This window comes from Lytechinus variegatus, chromosome 2 (genome assembly GCF_018143015.1).
Source record: "Lytechinus variegatus isolate NC3 chromosome 2, Lvar_3.0, whole genome shotgun sequence".
Taxonomy (NCBI): Eukaryota; Metazoa; Echinodermata; class Echinoidea; order Temnopleuroida; family Toxopneustidae; genus Lytechinus; species Lytechinus variegatus.
The window spans coordinates 56,239,343-56,261,345 of NC_054741.1; the positions used below are offsets into that span (position 1 = coordinate 56,239,343).

Below are 22,003 nucleotides of genomic sequence, written 5' to 3' on the forward strand. Positions count from 1 at the left end.
TGCCTCCAGGGGCCCATTTCTTAAAGCTGTTTGTAAGTTAAGAGTGACTTTAAGAACGACTGGTGATCCTTACGCGCTAAACCATTGCCAATGAATATATCATTTACAACAAGAAGGGATCACCAGTCATTCTTAAAGTCGCTTTTAACTTACGAACAGCTTTATGAAACACCCACCAGGAATGAACTAAACATTTGAAGGAGCATAGATCAAACATACATGAGTAGCTACCATTTCACTAATTCCACTTTCAGAGAATATAGGCCAAGATAATTTTAGAAGGCATGAAAAAGATTTTTTTTTTCAAAAACTACAATGTATGCCTATTCAAAGTTTTAAGTGTTTAACTTATCTGGACGGAGGTTCAAAACTCTGATCAAATCCCAACTAACAGGGGAAAACTACCTGAACAATAAAATGAGAAAAGCCAACTACAGCACTGCATTTTTCTATAGTTTATAAAAAAGGTAAAAATATACTTTTTTTTAGTTTTGTGCTACAAGTTCCAGAAGTAATCATCTCACTTGGAATTTGCATCTTTTGACTGAGGACTTCATTTAAGGTCTGTAAGCAAATTAAATTTGTATGTTGCTGTTATAATATTACACTTGGGAGTAAGTTAATGTCTAGAAAAGTAGACTATAAATGGCCATGGGCCATGTGTCAGAACTTATATGGCATAATCCAGCAGATTTTATGTGTGTACAAAAATGGCTTGACAAGCAGCTAACAATCATCTTGACAAGAACTTATGACCACCAGAGATTAGTCTATAGTACACAGACCCCATTTACAAATGTGAAAGTTCGTGATCAGCTCACGATTGAGATTTTTCTCAATTTTTTAATCAATGCAGCAATTGTATTGCAGAATAGCTTATCAATGATTAGTTCTAATATTATTTTTATTTAGCTGTAATAAGGGAATAGGGTACACTCTTCATCCATACAGAAATTGGAAAGAAATAGGCTGATATATTTTCAAACCAATGCTGGAGAACAGATTTATGATAGAAAATCACTACCACCAGCACCATTACGAGCAATCATTATTAACCCTATCATCAATCATCAACATCATCATCACCATCACCATCACCACCAGGGGGGGGAAGCCACCACCAACACCTCATCACAATCATCGCCATTGTCAATATCACCACCATCATCATCATTATCATCATCATCATCATCATCAACACCAACACTACTATCATCATCATCACCAACACTATCATCATCTTCATCACCACCACCATTGGCCAAAACCACCACCACCAACACCACCATCTTCATCATCATCATTATCATCACCATAATCACAATATTATCATCATTATTTCCATCATCACCACGACATCATAAACTACATATTCAGGGCATAACTGTACATAGTTGAAGCTAATGGTGATGAGGTATGGAGCTGAACTGCTCACAGGAAAAACCACAGAACCTAGCATTCCTATACAAAACAATGCAACAAATGGGACCAAGAAAAGAATAGGTCAACAGCGATCATACGATCATATGAAGAGGACCGACCGCAGCCAGCAGACCAAACGTAGAGTAAGGTTTAGTTGACTAGCGGGTCAGCGTCAGGCGAACTTTAGGGACCTTTCAATCAAGTCAGAAAGCATTTTTCCAGGATTAGCACTGCTGAAAGACAATTCCTACACTCCTGGGGAGTGAATAGTCTCGCAATACCAGACATACATGTATATAATTTACAATATCACATAATCTTACCTTGAGTCATTATCCAGAAAATATATACAAGGACAGGAAAAATTATAACGTTTTCAAGGGCTCTTTCATGAAGCTGTTTGTGAGTTATAAATGACTGGGCCATGTTCTCGTGAGAAATGAAAAGTTCCTGGTGTTTAGAGAATTGAATTTTTATTGAATTATCCGCATTACTCTTAGGCGGCTAATTGGAGGATAGGTTTATGAAAAGGGTATTAGATAAATTAAAATCTTATAATGCTTGCTAATGACAAAATTTAATCTACAAACATCAAATTTTATCTGAAGCTCATGGGATTAAAAAGATTTAGCTGAGAATCTAAATCAGCAACAAAGAACTTGTTTCAGCCAGTCATCAATAAATAGCTTTTTTCAACAGCTTTGTCTATTCATGATAAAAAAATCTTCATGGAGTGTTTGACAGCAAAAACCAGCCAAAAACAAAACGATTACATTTTGATTTAATTTGAAAGAACAGATGATAAGAATGAAATCATATGGAAGTGAATAAGAAAGGGGGCAAATACATGATCAGGGTACAGTTTAACTTTAAGACCATTCCTAGATAAAAGCACTGCACGCTTAATTGTTTGGTGTCCGATTGTTACTCTACTCAACAAGTTGGTCTGAACAGAAGTCTAGCACAGGTTCCAACTTGCTGTGCTGTAAACAAGCTAGTCCTGATAGTCTGAAAATTCAGACCACTACTTTCTCTACACACATTTCCAAGAAAATTCTTAAAGGGGAAGTTCACCCTGAAGAAAACTTTGTTGTAAAAATAGCAGAAAAAATAGTAAAAAATATTGGTGAAGGTTTGAGGAAAATTCGTTAAAGAGTAAGAAAGTTATTAGAGTTCAAAATTTGGGATTTGTGACGTCATAAACGAGCAGCTGCCCAATGTGTTATGTAATATAAAATGTATGAATTTCAAATTTTGTATGGTTCCTGATGACTTAATTTTGTTTTCTTTTCATGATCGGGTGTGAAATGATTTGTCTATTGATATACAAAAGTTACAGTGAAAACGATTTTCAATTTTCTGAGAAAATGACATTTCATTGATTTTTTACCATTCGCTATGTAGGAATGCTGCTCGCATATGACGTCACAAATCAAATAATTGAAATTCTAATAACTTTTTAATTATTTGATGATTTTTTCTCAAACCTTCGGCAATATTTTTTATTATTTTTTCTGCTATTTTTACAATAAACTTTTTGTCAGGGTGAACTTCCCCTTTAAGCAAGCAGTGGTGACAGAGCAAAGATGGGCGATTGACTATAGCATGCATACTGTGAAGTTATTACCATGTTTACATTTCTCTGGTTGTCACCAAGCTATCCAGGTCACGAAAAAACATATTAACTTGTTGCATGCCATGGAAATATAACCCATACAAACAATTTGATCTGACTGTGTTCAATCTGCAGTTTATTCAAGAAATATTACATTCAGAAACATTTGGTTCAAACCATGCTATTGTTCAATTGATCTTTTTGTAGCCGTAAAGGTGAAGAGATAAAAGGTGAGTTCTTAAAGGAGATTGCGCAGAATAGTTGTTGTTTAAAACTTGATTGAAAGTAACAGATCTAAACCATGATTCTACATAGGTCTTCTTCCTGATTGGATAGGTACTGCACTCGCACAAAGTTGACCAATACTTCCTGGATCAAACTACGCAGTGGGTGGGCTTGAAAATATGAAAAAGTTACATTGATTAAGAAATTGTTTGAATGCTATTCTGCAGGACTCTCTTTCCTATTTGTATTTTGATATGGGATGCACTGTCTGAGAGTGATTTGAATATATTGATTATAATGATGAAACTAACAACACAAAATGAAAATCATATCTTGATATGATCATCAGAAAAAATGGCAATGAGACAAGTGGGTATTGGACCAAAGTGAGGACTGGACCTAATTTCTATTTGACTTGATGGTAAAACATCATGTGTACCTATCTAATGGTGTTTTTCATGTCCTCAGAATTTCAAAACTTCAAGAGTAGGTATTACTTCACAGGACTCAAAACCATTTCCCGAGGATATTGATGCCTATGTGAACAGCAATCAATAAATAATTAGGCCTATACCTTGGAGATGTTAATATTTCCATGCCCATACTAAGCAATGAATCTTGAATTCTTAAATCATGAAATGCAATATGCCAACATTTGTCACATACGACATGAAAATGTTGAAGATGAAGCCCCAAAATGATATTATTTCTTTTTCACTCTGACCTGAACAATAAGGAGGTGTAGCATCAATGCCACATCTGGTTGACATGTCTCTCATTTGATGATGCTATAAAGACAGTCCTAAAGGAGCCCTGGCATCACATTCATGTCAGCTTAAAACATTCCTTCTCCCTCTGTTCCACCCTACATCCCCGCTGAGGCAGATCTAGCAAACACAGCTACTGAAATCGGATTCTCAACTTACCCCGCTTCCAAAACAACAACTCAAATTTCTCTGAAATTCTCTGGTTCACAGTGCAGGCTCTCAGGAAAGTACATTGAATTGGACATGACCTAAAACGGGAACAAAAATGTTACACTTTGGGAGTTTATCCCAAATACACCCTATCTCTACACCTGTTTATGTCTCCCAGACTCAGATTGGATGCAGACTATTTTAATCATGATCTAGATCTACACTGTAACAGTTTCAAGCAAGACTTCACACCTAATCAACAGTACAAGGTTTGGAATTTTTTTCACCTGTACATTTTAATGTACATTTAAACTGTGTGCATTTCCATAGTAGATTTCAGCAGATATTTCAATACTAGTTGATTTCAGACCTGGTTTTGATTTTGGTTTACCAAAGTGAATTTCAAAGATTTCAGTCCTAGATTTAAGGAGGTGCATTCTGGTAGTTTATTTCAACCATGCATACCAGCCAGACATCATAAGATGAATGGGTTTATCTTCAAAAATGCCAATTCGTCCAATTGCCAACTCATCTTCTATCATTTGAACTACCATCAGTTCGTCCACTCACCACATGGCCTACTTTCATTTAGTCTGGTGCCATTCCGTCTAATAACCAGTTGGTCCAATAGCCAATTAGTCCATATACCATTTGATCTAAATGGACTAAGTGTTAAATTGTGCAAAAATGAATGAAAATTAAACAGATATCTGACCGACTGGTTATGAGATAAAATGGTGATTAGACCAAGTGATGATTGGTCCAAATGGTTGTTAGACGAAATGTTGATGGACAGAATGGCATTAGACTTAATGAAAGTAGACCATGTGGTGAGTGGACGAGTTGGCATTTGACAAATTGCGAATTGGCAATTTACCAATGAATGACATACTTATTATTTGCCTACTTATTAAAAAAAAATCATAATCAATCTCATAAAACATGTGGAGCCTAATGGTCTAGTGGTTAAGACTATTGTCCTTCAATCTGAGGGACCTGGGTTTGATTCCCTGCCATGACGTGTTTTACTTCTGGCATGAAATTTACCCACAGCCCTGGTGAGGTACATGGATTCCGGCCGGAAGTATTTCCTCAAGTAGCTGTGAGCACTGGAATCAGTAAACTAGCCTAGCCGGAGTAATAGAGTGCCTTGAGCACATGATAGGATGTATACATGCACTACATAAATCCTATATCATTCATAATTTTTGTTTTTTTATTCATCACTTTTGTTTGGTGTTGATTGCACTTTTGTTCTGCAAGTTTTACCGTGTTTACACATTGACCGGGTTGAACACTGCGAAGAAGGGATCAGAGATCGCGTTCATACGTACATATAAAAAGGCGAGTTCAACACGGCTCGCGGATCTCGAACGGAAGAATTATGACGTCGCAAATTAAACGCGGGAAATTCACCGCCGGAATCGAATCGACTCCGTGCGAACAACAACAACATTGCCAAAAGTGAAAGCGCGCGCAGTGACCTAGGTCAAGAGAGTTCGACACTGGTCGCGGGTTGAAACCTTCGATTTTGTAGGATCGATAAAGCCGTGTTGTTCGACACAGATCGCAGATCACTCTGATCGCGTTTACACAGCATAAAATTGCCGTGTTGAGCACGGCTCTCGTGTTCAACCCCCGAGCCGAGTCAATGTGTAAACACGGTATTTGTGTGTTTAAATGACCTTTTTGGTTTGCAGTTGTTGGCATTATTCTTACTTTGTAATTGGAACCATAGGTCCAAAGCTAAAATCTTTAAACAAAAATAACCAAATATACAGGCCTTCCGAGGAATAGAGCAATTATGATAACCATACTTCACTTGGTACAGAGTGAACAGGGTGAATGTGTCGAGTGAAAATAGGCATCCAATATCAGAGATATGTTATATCACGGGGCCCTGTGACACACAGCTTTGAGATTGATCATAAGATTAATTTGACCAACTAATCAGCATACAATAATCAATGTAACCAATAGCTAACTCATTAATCAATCGCTAAATCTTGTGTAGTAGCATTGAATGAATATAACCAAAAGAACGTACCTGCAACCCTGGGTCCCATAACACAAAGGTTAGCGATCGATCGCTAATATGAAAGAACAATTCTGATTGGTTCCTTGTCAGTCTACTGAGCAAATTACGCATGCAAGGATGCTCTTGATAGGTTATTTCATTTAGCAATCGATCTCTAACCTTTGTGTTATGGGGCCCCCTGGGATGGATTTGATTCATGCTCTAATACCTTCTTACCTCTGGTTCTGAAGTCATGTCATGGTCCCCTTTTTCTCATTCTGAAAGTGTTGAAATACGAAGATCTGTTCATGTGTCCCAAATGACAATATCAGACAAGATGAAGCTTCAGATTTCCATCCTTCTATCTCTATATCTCTTTCTAGTAGCTCTCGTATATGATTTCTAAATTTCTGATTTATTCCCAGGTGCGTTCAATCAAATGTTTAAGCCTAGAATTAAGATAAAGAATCATAAAATCAAAACAAAAGACACAAAAATAAGTATTTGGGAAAGAGCTTTCAATTGCACTGTTCTACCCTATTTTTAAGCCCACACACCACGTTTCATAGATCAGTGAATTTAAACCAGTAAAGGTCAATCTTGTAGTGTATGTATGTAGAAGTATTGTGGTTCGGTGGATAAGTCTTTAGACTTCGGACCTCAAGGTCATTGGTTCGAATCCCACTATGGCACTCGTGTCCTTTGGCAAGGTTTTTATCTACACTTGCCACTCTCCATCCAGGTGTTGTAAATTGGTACCCAGTAGGAAGAAATTCCTTGAATGCTTGAGTGCTCGATAAGAGTAGCCATGCTAAAGCCAGGGTAATAGTATGCAGCACTTAGAAATTTTGTACATGTATTAAGAGCTAAATGACATAGCATATTATTATTATTATCACTATGTAATACATATTCAAAACCAGAAGCCCCCGTAGAGTAATTATGATCGACATCACGGTTGCATTGAATCAACTTTTAACCTCCATGATTTTCGTAATGGCACCTTTTTCAAAGTTTCATGTTCGTGGCTTGCAAGATGTCTATGTTTGCATTCATTGAAAAACTGATTGAAAACAAGCATGGTTTTAACTTATGTATTGAAAGGGTTTAAATGTTTAATTAGTAAAAAATATTTATGTGTGTCATTAGATCACACTCACTTTGGGATAATTCTTTTATTCTTCTATCAAAACCCACATTTCAAATAACATCTTCCCTCCCATCTTCCTTTAAATCAATCTATCCCTCCCTCAATTAGATTTTATCAAAGCATGCATGCCTAGTTAATTTCACCATCACATCCAATTTTCATGCCCTAATACTGCATCATGTGCCCTATATCTGGTCACATTCCCTTCTTTCTATCCTTCTCCCTCTCTCTCTCGCTCACTCTATCGGTTGTGACATAGATATCCCATCTCCCATCCCTTGGCCAATCAAGCCGTGAATACCTAATTATCAAATCGGACCTATTTTACCAGCAGTCAGAATTTGCACCTTCGTAGTCATGCTCCAATTCCCCGTCAACGTAACGAAAAAAAAAAGTCGAGCGACGCTGGGCTAGTGCGATCAGGGGTGTATTAATTAGAGGGTGTATCATTATACTGTTAATGACAAGTTTGACATCTTTTTTCATTACCAGTAAAGTAACATAATGTTCAATGACAGTTGATGTATTGTGTAGATGATTACATGGCGATCACGATACAAAGATAAATAATGCAAAGAGCCTGACCTTGTTATATGCTCTTTAAAGGTTAATTTCATTAACAAAAATCCTGTTCAAGTGTCTCTGAATTTTCTTGAATAACAAAAAAAATATTTAAGGGTTTCAAGGTTTATTTCATAAACAAGTCATGACCGATTCAAGATTCATTGGGCAGTTTTGGTACAAAGTTACTATTCTGGGGATTTGAGTTGTAAATGGTACCCATTAATTAGGCCATTCCAGATTTTTGAAACACCTTATTGGGATACATTTTTCCTTATTTCATGATATTTGCTGAATTAGCTTTTGAGCATTAATTGTTAATACATTGAGGCGAAAGATACTGATATCTTTATTCTATTTATGTCTGATAAGGATTTCAATTCTTCAGAATCTTGGTGGATGACAGATTACAATAACTGTTATTCTTAAAAACATTATCCCTCTCAGCTTTTCTCTTCATGTAAATATTCTGACATAAATGGTAGCAAAGTTATTTCCTTTCATTTCCAGCTCTAGGGTGCAATGCCAATCTCCTACCACACCCTCTGCTATGATTTTCCACCTGCTCGGGGGGGGGGGGGAATTCTGCCAAAAAACAAATTATCATACCTGTATGGTCACGTCTCAATTGGTATAGATCTTTCTAATTTGCATAATGGTGTGAGTCACTGCTTAATATCACAGAGGTAGATGTGAAAATTCCAATACATTATAATCTCATCTTGTCTCCCCCCCCCCTCCTTCATCTGAAGAAAGCCGGATATTTCATGACTTCCCATCCTATTTCAGCCAATTGTGCAGGACAAGGAGCGTCACAAAAGCAGCCCCGGGCCAAGCGCCGAGATAGATGCGGCAGCTGAACAGATGACAACAAAAATTCAGGATGTCTGTGTTTTTCTTGCAGACTGACTTCCATTTTTCTGTCCTCTTGTCTTTTCTCCAAGTCTTTACTCCACTTTTTAAAAACCAGTCTTCCATTACTTCCTTTCATTCTCCATCCTCTTGTCTGCCCCCCCCCCCCTCTCCCTCTCTCTATCAGTAATCCTATTCACTCTCTTTTTCTCCATCTTTCTCTCTTCTCTCTCGCTCTCTCCTTATCCCCCCTTTATCCTTCTGTTTTCATCATTCATCTTCTTTCTGCTGTTATTTCCCCCACATTCTTCCATTCCCTTATTCTTGTTCTCATCCTCTTCCTCCTTCTCCTCACCTCCTTTAAAAAAACCCTTCTTCTGAATTACTTTACCTTTTTCCACTTTCCCTCTCCATCATCAGGCTTATATAATTTTTTCTTCTACATTCATTTTTTCAAATATATGTATTTCTTCATTATGAGAATATTTTTAAGTAAAGATTTATCCCATAAAATTAATATCATGAATACATTACCCAAATTACCTGCTGACCCAACATTAACATCTAAGGCATTGTTCTGAACGAAACACAAAGCTGATGATTTTAGCAAAAATAACCCATTAATCAGAGATCGTAATATCAAAGAAAAATGTAAATTCAAATAAAAAGGTTGTTCGTCCTCGAGTCAAGGATGCCAAAGGCTCTTTGAATAAAAAAAATACCTGTCAATCTCTGTCAAATAAATAGTTATGAAATACAAACAGGCTGTTATATAATTCTCTATTATCATAAAACATTCACCTTCCTGTTCTCCTTGCTCTATTTACCTAGGTCCTAGGGGAAATAAACATTCACCAAGCAAAAATGAAATGAAATAAAACAAAAATCAGAGCAAGATGCCGTTTCCAATCTGACAAAATTCAATTCCTTACACTGTAAGTAAATTAATTAGTATAATGACAACTTTGGGGATAGTAATGATGTTCATTTATGTATCCGAGTAGTTATCTGTATCATCATTTGTATGATAAATCGCGTGGAGTGATGGCATATCAGTAAATAAAAAGGAGAGGGACAAATATCATCATCACTAATGAGATAACATTTGGACATCCTTGCCCTGGGCTTAGAACATCATTTCCTGACAGCTTAAAAGACTCAAGGAAAAATAAACAAAAAGAAAACAATAGTAACCCAGATAGCCTACAATGATGCTTGAAAGACAATGACACTCCAGTATGATTGAGAAATATAAAAGTTCAGCCTTCGCAGAAAGGCCTTCTCTTCCTTATTTCCCCTTTTCATTATAATGATAATAATATAGGATTTGTAAAGCGCACGTATCCACCTTGCTAGGTGCTCAAGGCGCTCCTATATTACCCTGGCTAAGTTAGTCTACCGATTCTGTTGCGCACAGCTTTTTGAAGAATTACTTCCTGCCGGTACCCATTTACCTCACCTGGGTCGAGTGCAGCAGAGTGTGTATAAATTTCTTGCTGAAGGAAAACACGCCATGGCTCGGATTCGAACTCACAACCCTCTGTTTGAAAGGCGAGAGTCAGAACCACTTGACCATGACGCCCCCACGTCACGGTGATATTATATTCTTGCCTTGCCTTTTCTCTCCTTGAAGTCTTCTTTTTAACATTTTGTATAAGAATAGTTATAAATATTGGTGATAGAGAGGCCAAATGTAAAGCATCCAAAGATGCTCTTGGCAATAGTCAAGCAACAGTTCTCTTGTCAATAATTTTGTCATCTTTTCTTTGACATTCCCCTCCTTTTATCTCTGTATGTCTCTCTGTCTGTCTTTCACTTGTGTCACTCCCTCTCTCTCTCTCTTTCTATCTCGGGGGGGGGGGGTAATCCATAGAAGACTGGAATGCAACATTGAGAAAAAAACATTGAAAAGGGGGAGACGGGAGAGGCAGGCACGGGAGGCAAACAGAGTGTTAAAAAAGCCCCTTAAATGCAAAAAGAGTGTTAAAAAAGGCCCCCTACATCATGATAATCCAAAAGACATAAAGTAAAAGGTAAAAATATGCCCCGATTGCTGGAACTTCTGTAACAAGACCTATGAGTGAAAAATCCTATGAGCCACCTCAATAAAGAGACAGATTTTTATAAAACAATAAAAAGTCCAAATCTGAAATGGAATCTCTATATAACCCCACACTGTTAATCCGAATACACACCACAAAAACTATACAAATAATGATTTTTAAAAAAATCAGGATGTCTATGTTTTTGGTGGGCAGGAATCATTTTCCTTTTGGTATTTATTCTGCTTTTTTCTAAACAAGTCTTCTCTTCTTCTCCCCCTCTCTCTTTGTTACTCCTCTCAAAAAGAAGACGGATAACTTTACATATGGTAGGCCTACATGTACAGCTTTAGCATTTGCCTTCCTATTGCTTTTTGACATTCCTATCTAGATTTTGTCCTGTCATTTCTTTTGGGTGTTTTGGTCCGCTAAGCAAGGCCTTCATTTTAAGGAATTATGACCCCCAATTCAACTCTGTCTGAAAATAACAATAACAAGTATCACTAGCACTCATTTCAAAACAGTGGTCTTCCCAGGCACTTTGCCGCAATTTCATTAGCAAATACCAATAATTCATCTAGGAATTCAGTAAAAATAAAGGTTAAGTCATTCAATAAAATAAGTTGAACCAATTAAACTATTTTATGCTCCCTGAATTCATAACTGCTGTATGATTTTTCAATAGTGGTTAATGGAGACAGGAAATAGAAATAGGAATCTGACGTTAACAGGTAGAGATAGTACCAGTGGGCAATTTTCTTGATGATTGCAATCATTTCTTTGTTTGCCGTTTGATAAATAAAAATATAAGCCTATAAACAACTACCATGAAAATATGATACCTATCCTGAAATCAACTTGAAAGTGGTCTACCAAGCTTCCCAATATTATTACTCTTGCTGATGTAAACTCAAATATAATAACATTTTTATTGTCTGAAACCTGATAGCATATAAGCTTTTATGAGGAAGAGTAATAAGCCTCATCAAACTATAATTGAATTTATTTTTTAACTTTGACCTAATTCTCAACAAAATATTTTGAAACTAGGATTGAATTTATTGTGGATTTTAATATATGATATATAAAATAAAACAAAGGACAGAATAAACAGCTCAGTGAAAACTTAATGAATAGGTATAACATCTGTATAAGCAGTGTCAGTTAGCTGCTCAAACAGTAAGCTCATCTTAATTTTAAACTTTATTTGAAAAAAGAAGGTACTAGTTTTTAACGGTTCCAGGACATTTGCTCGGGCGATAACTGATCCACTCTTAATTCCAGTTTTTAACAAAACTGTAAATACAAAGAACAACAGGATGCCAGAACCTTTTATTGCTGATATTGGATAATTCAACTCGTTAAATGTACAGTTTTATCATGAAGGACCTAAACACAAGTGGCATTGGTTACATTTTCCTAATTAGTAGTAAGTGAGTATTCATTTCAGGCATTACAACATTATATCTATATCAGGGCAAAAAATGCACATTGGTTAGTAAAATAGGATACTTTATGGTTGATGGTAATAACATAATAAAAATTACTTATCCTTACTGGGGGTGTGCCTTACAAAACCCTGAAATGTGGGTCTAAGGAACTGACCACAAGGGTAAAACACAGTGTCTTGGGAACTAAATATATACCGGGCAGTGTGAAAACAGGGTCTATGGAACGGGATTGTGGTAAAGTAGGTAGGGTGCATGCTAGTTAATTCAGGTTTTAAGCTCATTTTCGAGAAGGCCCTACATAATATTCCATTGTTACTAGGCGTGTGTTTATCCGCCACTTTTTTACCCTAGAGTCATGATCTGAATCATGATTCAAATCACGATTCTGCAGAATCACGATTGCGTTTAGTCGAAATTTAATATAATCATGATTAGAATAAAAAACATGAAACACAAAAAAAGGGGCGTTTGGAAAGACGTTTCTGCAGAAACACGTACGAAAATGTTTGAATAAACAATATCGAGATTTGAATCATGATTCTATGACCTTACTGTGTCAGGCTACTTTCGGTTTGACTCTTGCCAAGCTCAAGGCGCTCTATATGCTCATTGTATTTACATGATTATGTACTGTGCATGCATTTCTTGTCATGTCCAAGTTCTGTGTTGGTCATCGCATCGTCCACTACTTTTCATTTTTTGGTCATGTCTTCAACTTCAAGTTCTAGTAAATGAATTAACTGGACAGACAATGATCTCAGTTGTTGTTGAGTATACAGTATCAATACTAAATTGGATCTACGCTGAAATTCACTCCCGAACACCATTTTGGATAAACTAACAAGATGAATAGAAGCTATGGACCCAATATGATAGAAGTAAACAAAATGAGGTATAGACTGAATTCTGGAAGCAAAAGATTTTTCGAGAGCCGAAACACGTGCAAAAAACTTCCTCTGTCAAACTGCGCACTAGTGATGCGCACTGGATTGGCCCGAATCTGAGGAGAAACAGCATTGGAATGAAGGTCGTCTAAACGCTGATTCTGTGATATTGTGAAGATTCAAATCATGATTCCGGCTTGAGGTCGCATAAACGCAGCCCCTGATTGTCATGCATCTAGCTCCTGATAAGAATTCGGTATGAGTCTGCTGGGTTTCAAACCCAGATGTTCAGTGATATACCATTATGTCCATGTTTCATGAACTAGATCCATAGACATTTGAAGATGTTTAAACGTTTTTAACCTTGGTTAAGAGAGCAATCAAGATAGGTTGATATTCAACTGGGTATTGTGGCTAGAGCCCTGTAATGCAAGCTACATGAGTGACGTTAAAAAAAAAGAGAAGTTCGTGGTCCTATAGCCTTTTTCATGCATTTCAGATCATGACATAATGGTCAGTTCCAAAGATGAATAATCGTGTCTGATTGATATTCATCAGTAGATACTCAAAAACAGTGATTACCACTTACTTGTTGGCATACAAATCTGAATCATAAAAAAAAATGAATGAGACTTAATATTTTATATACACTGATGTGTACTTGGATCTGATAAGGAGAAAGGATGACCGATGAATAAGACTGGATTTGATATTAATCAAATTGAAAGGACTTTTACACATAATCTAAGGGAATTGAATTGGGTCAAGAATATGCTGAGCTATCATATTATTGTCAAAATAGCTATGTGGGAAAGGAAAATATGTTATAAGTTTAATCAAAATGCAAATTAAACTATCACCGGAATGCACATAAGAGGAGTAAAATGAAAGAAGAGATGTAAAAAAAGATATTCAGGTACTCTGGATTTGTATTCTATGCAAAGGGTGGCAATATTGGGTCACTGGCTGGCTGTAAGTTATCTCAAGTGAGGATCGGGGAACGGCATCCCCGCAAATTTCTTGGGAAGGGATATTGATGACACCCGGGTTATTACTCCAAGCGGATGAGCCTCAAATCCAAGGAATAAGACTTGGCATAAATTAGATTGGACTGTTGAATTAGGGAGGAATCAGCTCCACAGGTGCTTCAGATGATACATGTGACGCCATTGAGATGAACGATGAACGGTAATAGAGAGAGAGACGGAGAGAGATAGGGAGGAATAAAATGAAACGAGCAAGCACTTTTCCAGCCAAAGCTGCAGGGCTGGGGAACGCCCGGGGCATTATTCGGAAATAATATTTTGCGCGAGGGCCCCGCTCGCCATCGAAACTGTCATTTTTGGGGGTTGACTGGCGAAACGAGATCCGTGCCACTGCAATAAAAGAGCATCGGCGTTGACTGCGCTTCAAAAGCAAAATAGAAAGCGAAGGAGATACCTTGTATTTCTATGCCCCTCTGCAATCTTTTGAATTTTACAAGGACATGCAAATGTTGAATATGATCGTGGAAAAAGAACTCATCATGACGGATCTACAAGGAGATTGAGCGAAAGAAAGAGAATTCTAGCAAAAAAAGGAATATATGACAGCAAGAGGAGAATTGAGGCGTTTCAGGTTACAAGATGGAAAAAAGTAGAAAATGTGTTGAATAAGACAAAATTCTTATGAAAATTTTTTTAAAAACATTTCTTATAACAATACAAAAACTGTAATGAAATTCTTTGTATCCAACTTTTTTCACCAAATTTTCCTGTTATTTTTTTGGGGTCATGTGTTTTTCTTTCTATCTCTGTCTCCCTCTTTTTGCCACATTTGATAGGGAATACTTCCATCAAATTCAGGTCTTTCGTAACTGTTTTGCCTATAACTCTATATACTCTTCGACAAATCCTTTCATCCTCTCTTTGTCATTGTATGGGTATATTAGCTCCATCTTAAAATAGTTTTCTTTATATTTTCTGTGTCTGGGAGCTAAGTAGAACCTCTCTCTATCTTATACTCCCTCTCACACCATCTCACTCTCTCTGACTTTATCTATGCATCTTTCTTCACTCTGTCTCTCTTGACTAGTATACAATGGTTGATTTCAAGTTCGGTGTTGGTGGTGAGAGCGTGAAAAGGCTGCTGAACTGAGCTCCAACACCGAGTTGGTTTTAGAGGAACGATACCGATCGCATTATCGATAGCCCAAGATGTCACGTATCTGCACTGCATGCTGCTATGCTGTGATCATCTCAACTTTTGTCCGAGAACTTCTCAACGACGAAAGTGTAATCGAGAGAAATTACAGTAATATCTCATCATACAAAACACAAAGGATAAAAATCCTTTAAGAATCTGAATGAGCAACATTATTGTCCATTAAATTGTTTAAGGCTTTAATGATTCACATTCATCTTAACTGAAAAATCTAATTTTACGGGATGTTTCTTCCTGTTCATGACCTTCAAATCACCAACACTAACACCGAACTTGACACAACGATTTCCCCAATTCATGGGATTTGGTGTTGGTGGATGGGGAAATTACACGTAGATTGTCAACACCAGCTGTGATGCTCAGTTCAGCAGAAGGCATTCAACAATAGCGCTCAACACGAACTGCCGAAAATATGTCATATTTTCCAAGGTCTATCCCAACACCAGCATCATTTCAGGTACCGGGTATGTTGTTGTGGCTGGTGTTGGTGTTGTCACAACACAAACACCAGATTTCAACACCATAAATCACCCAATATTTTACCTATCTCTTCGTCAACCTGTATCTGTCTCTGTTCTCTTTACCATCTGCACGTATAACTATATATATCTTTTTCTCTCTCTACAAAACCTTACAATCTCCTTTCTGTCTTTATTGTCTCTAAGGTCTCCATATAATTTAACACATTTCTATTACTGGTCTGTCTGGCTTTTTATATATATCCAAACATTATTTGTTCCCAAGAGATCAGATCCATGTTCCATAGATATGTCATTACTTAAGAATGCAATGTAATTACATGCCATTATCACCCCAATACCAAAGAGAGAACGACAGAGCCAAATCACTCCCTATATCGGGTTGCTTGTCGTCTTGCTGCTTGCATACAACCATCCTACAGCTCCTCTCTTCCCCGTCAATAGCAGCTATGAATCATACCACTCCAGTAATATCACCCTCTCAAACTCCAAGCCATTAAAACAAAAACGGAAGGTGCGATTCATGCCCGTTTGGAAACTCCGCAGTATACCCCTTACACATCGTCCATGAGTGGCATCATTGATGGTTAAGAGGGATGGATCGACGACGGCGGCGGCTGCGCGGCGCAGGGGGAGGGATACCGGCAGACAACGTGACCCAATTTTTGCTTGGATGCAAATCATCTCACCTTTGCTGAAATGAGATCACTTTTAGTTGGGGGGTGGGGACGCTGATAACCGACTCGAGTGTCGCACCCGGGATATTTGCACACGCGGACTTAAAGTGGCCTGAATCTGCATGAACAAGGCTCTGTTATCTAAATGTTAGCGTTGTGGAGACCGCGAAGTGGCATTTAGACGGTGTACTTCAGCTGACAGCATTTTGATAACTCTATCAATTTACATGTTCTGGATGGCATTTGAAATTCATTCTGTGGTAGCATAATGGCATGAATACACAAGTACAGATCATTGGATTGAATTGGTAATGAGATTTGTTGCAAACTCAAAACAGAATGAACAATGACTTTCATTGGTATAATTTAGGTTACTGACCTAATGCTGGTAAAAGAGGCTCATCTAAAATTGAGATGCGTGGTTTGGTGATAAGCCTCCTGTATCTCAATAATTTCTATACTGATGCTGTGAAGTGGCTTGGGATGAAAACTAATTCAGATTCTCTCCAAGATGGCTTAGAATGTATGAATTCTGGCAATATCATGTTCACGAGCATGACTTGTAATATCAATCACAAAAAAATGTTATCATATCACTGAGTAATGCATTGCTGTAATTTGGAATTCTAATCAGATTTATGAAAATGTATGGCAGTAATAATATACTTTTGTCCATAAACAGCTGAACCTCTCAGATTAAATTGAACATGATTTTCTAGTAAAAAAAAAGATTTTCTTTTAAATTTGATAAAGTTGACTTACAATATTGCTCTTTGCGTTCAAAAAATAAAAAAATAACAATTTCCCTTTTTCCAGAGTAAGTGCCATATAAAATGAGTTCAATACAAAACTGATGAAGAATCAGTTGTTAGTGTAAACACACTAGGTTAGCACTTAAAAGCTTTTACTTTAATTATGAACGACACATACACACACTTTGAAAGCTACGTTCTCACCTAACATATTAATTCCTACAAAACACATGATGATAATCTACATGAGATTTGCACCTAGTGGTAAGTGTAAACACACTAGGTTAACATTAATAACATTACATTGCCTTAATCATGACCCGTCCACACACTATAGCTATGTTTCCATCTGACAGAAGAATACATTTCCAGAATAATACATTTAACTCCTTAAAATATAATGTTAATCTACATCTGATGTGGACTTAGTGGTAAAAAACCAAATTAATAAGCTTCTATTGTGTTAAATAATTCCGAACCATCCACACACTAAATGTTATGTTCCCACATGAAAGATTGATCCAGAATAATACACACAGCAAAAACCGTTGTGTTAACCAGTGTACATAGAGGACCAAACCTGTTAGTTTACACTGGTGTTATATTGACAGTGTTAGTTTAACACCTTTAACACCTTTGGTTGTTACGTTTACACTCTTTGGTGTTATGTTCAATCTCTCAAATTTTAGCACCTTAGGATAATGTCTCTATTAACACCAACCAGTGTCAGGTTAACACCACAGTTTTTACAGTGCGCTTTAATTAAGATACAATGTTAATCTACATCTGATGTGGACTTAGTGGTCAGTGTAATCACACAAAGTTATCATTAATAAACCTTTTATTGTCTTTATAAAAATAATCTACATAGCATACAGTCTGGCCAGACAGATTAATTCATTTCCAATTTAACATCTTTAACTTGTCTAAGCCACAACGTTAATCTACATCTGATGTGGACTTAGTTTTTTGTGTAAACACACCAAGTAAACTTTAATAAGCTTCTATTACTTAATCCTAACCACCCACCAAACAAGAAAGGCTGTTTCCCACCTGACAGTTTTAATCCATTCTTACAGTCTCAAGTTTTACCTGCATAAAAAATGTATCTACATCTGATGTAAAATTAGTGAATTACATATAAAACACTTCCATTAAGAATAAATACTTTCAGACATTATGATCTTACCCACATAAATAATCATATGTGTTGTTCGCCCTTTACAATAAAATAACTTAAATACAGCTTTCATTTTTTTAAATGAAATGCAAAAAAGGGGATTACAGAGTATATCACCATGCACCTACTGATAGCAACTGTCCATGTTAGCACTCTATTTGATGTTAATATAGACAGAGATAAGTTCACTTACACTTAGAACATTTTAAAAAGATGACGAATTAAAGCAAATTATTTATTCTCTGAGTTATGCCCATGTATGAACTCAGATTTCTATTTAATACTTCTACATCTACTGTAGATCTTGAGATGGATATTTGTTAATCCAATGATATCAATAATTACAAACATATCAATCTATAAAGCACAGTAACTAGGCATATGGGGGGGTCTTAGATTTGGTTTGGAGGAGAATATGGACCCATGTTTAAGGCCAGTGTCTAAAAATTGGGACCATGTTTAGGGATTTTCCAGCATGAAACCATACCCCATGTTCAGGGATTCCTTCCAAAAAAGCGACCCATTCCAGGGACCCCACTCCTATCTTTAACTGGGTAAGTCACTCCACTGTTACCAAAAAAAAAATATATTTTATCCCCTTTTTAATTTCAAGAGCTGAATCTGTGCATCTGGATCTTTGTATTTCCTTTTATTATATTCCCTTCTCCTTCAACATGTCACCCTTCTGAACATTTTCCTGTTTTCTTCTCTCTATCCATCTCTACTCCTCATTAACTGTCTTTTTTTCAAAAGATACACGTTTATTTACTATGACTTTGCAATGTGGATTCACCCTATTCATGGCCCTAGGAAGCTGGGGAACTGTAGTGAAACCCTTTTTTGCTTTTCAAATTTCTCAGGACCAAAATGACCTTCAATGTGAAGTGAAACCCCCTTTTTTTTGCTTTTCAAATCTACATCAGCACCCCCTGTAAAAAAATTGTTCCCAGAGCCCTCCACCTACTTATAACTCTTTTGTTTACATTTCTCTATCTGCTTTTTTTATTGTTACCCTTTTGTGTATCTTTCTTTCTCCCCGTCTCTGTCTGTCTCACTCTCACTCCCCCTCTTATTATCTCTCCCTTCTCTTCCTCATCGGAGTGAACTTCAGAATCTCGCCTTTCTCTCGGAGTCTTCAGAGAATAGACTATTTCAAAACAAAGGATCAAATTTATGAAAGGGAAGACCATGGTTTGCCTCTAACATCATAACACATCACTCAGCGGAACTTCGAGTGATGGCTTAAGCCTCCCACTACTTGTATTAAAGGTGACCACTGTCTAGACATATGGAAATTTGTCCGCTGGTGGATGATGGCTTAATTTAATTCAGCGAACAAGTGTGTCAGGCCATGTTTGATCTTAATTGGACCCACTTCTGATATATCCAACTGTCTTTGAGGGTAAAGTGATTTATTTCTGGAGCGTAAGAAACCTCTGATAGATATTTAACAGTCTATACAGTATATTATGGGAAAGAAGGATAACCTACATGTATAATAGTGCCACTTTTGCCATTGTATTATCTCCAAGTGAAAAACTAAATCTTGATATATTCTGTGAAGTTCAATTAATAATCAGTGATGATAAGAATGCACTAAGCAATAGCTGTACACTAGATAAAAGTAATTGGTTGGTTAACTTTTTAATCTATTCATATATGGTCTACTGCCACTTCTGTTCATGCCATATTACACTTTCTAGTGCATGACTTAAAAAAAATGGGGACTCCTTTGAGGCTAATTTGGGATTGATGTTGGAGGTAAATGAGCCTTTGCTCTATAATTAATTTGCCTGCTACCAAGAGTTGGTTCAAATACATTTGCATCAAATTATATAAGAGAAAATTATGCCCCAAATTTATGCCCATTTATCTAGTTCCTTATGTGCAGCAATACAGTTATCCCTCCCCACCCCTGGCCATTACACTAAGGAGTCAATACTGTTCAAGTTGAATTAAAAGGGACTATGACGTTGAGAGAAAGCTTCAAATAACTTAAATTCGAAGTGTAAATTAAATCAATGAATGAATGAAACAAATTATTTTTGCACAAGTCCAGAATGTCAACAAAAAAGACAAAGGTTAACTAATTCTAAGAAAATGACCCGCTACCAAGTTGATCACTGCTTAAATTGCATTGAAATATTCTTAGAAGCCAGGTCAATCATTCAAAGCACAAAAGTCTCTGTTGTCATTTTCTTTTCTGACCTTTTTTGCAGAGATATTTATAAAGGTATCTGACAAAATAAAACTGCACTCTACCACAAACTGAACTGGACTGTGCCACCAGGGAATTGTTAGGAAGATGGGGAAGGGTGGGAGCTCTATCATTACAAGAACATCACCAGGCTCATACATGGATTTTCAAATTGAACCCTATCAAGTGATCATCATTTCCCTGCCCAGAATAACACCTATTCTACAGTATTTCATAAGGGGGTGAAATGTATACACAGGTCTACCATTTACATATCCAGGTTTGATAGGTATAGGCCCTAGCCCTACCCCTTTTCCCTCATTTTTTGCAATAACGATCATCTTTTCACTAATGCAAGCATGGTGTCAACCCACCTACAATGGTAGTGCCCCCCAACCCCATTAGTTGTACATGCACCATGGACGGCAATGTTTTTTCATGGTTCTGCATTCAACTACATGACATAGATTTTAGAACGTGGGATATAAAACAGAAGAGGTCAACTAACGCAATGAGAACAGCCCGCTGCCAAGTTCAGTCTCTTTTTTTCTTACCACCACCACCAACCAACCATCTCAGGGCTTGTAGGCATTGGAGGGACCAACAGGTAATCCTTATTGTGTTTATGTAATTATAGTTGAGCTCAGAGACTTGATGGGGTGTGAGGTGAGGGGGTGATGAGAGGAACTCTCCACGACCCTGCGTGCCATTACCCCCCAAAATCCACATCCATCTCTCGTCTCCTTCGCTCTGATCTCTCTTTCTTCTCTCACTCTCTCTTTCTCCCTTCCAGCATGTTGAATTCTACTTCTAGTCTTGGCTTCAAACTCCCACCGTCCCTGTCAATGTTTTCCGATACTTCATTTACACCAAGTTCCGGCCTGGTGTTGGTATTGAATCAGTATTCCATTATCTTTTTACATTTGAGGATAAAATTTGAAGAAAAAAAATTCACACAATAAAATGCAAAAGAATATTGAGAAATCACATCATCAGGTTACTCATTGCATAATCACGAAGACATATAAAACAGCCTCAGCAAAAAAAGCAAGTTTCAAATTTCTTGTCTGATTTTGATCAAAATTTTTTAGTGTTTGGTTTGCTGGTTGTACTTTATATGTTTAAATCATGCATTTTCAGCTATTAGTACCTTCACATAAAAAACTGCATGTTGCTTAAGCTTTTTTAAAACTATGTGTTCAAAAGTTTAAACTTGTTTAAAACTTTAAACAATAGTTTTACAGTGACAGGCTTAATCAACATGCTTAAATGTTTAACAGCATTTTTACAGCGTTGAAGGAAAAGCATATTTACAAAAAGAGGAAATAGACAAAGGAATAAAAAGGGGGAAAATAGCAGATGATGACAAAAACATCAAAT

The 22,003-nt window shown here is 36.8% G+C and overlaps 1 long non-coding RNA gene across 1 annotated transcript in view; it reads right to left on the reverse strand.

The window, feature by feature from the left end:
• The window catches only part of LOC121408434, a 58,137-nt gene that overhangs the window by 25,594 nt on the left and 10,540 nt on the right, over positions 1–22,003 (reverse strand). Inside the window, exons 2-3 of the long non-coding RNA XR_005969039.1 lie at positions 6,434–6,645; positions 4,189–4,277 (exon numbers count right to left, since the gene is read on the reverse strand). This is a non-coding gene — a long non-coding RNA (uncharacterized LOC121408434). The remainder of the gene's footprint in view (positions 1–4,188; positions 4,278–6,433; positions 6,646–22,003) is intronic.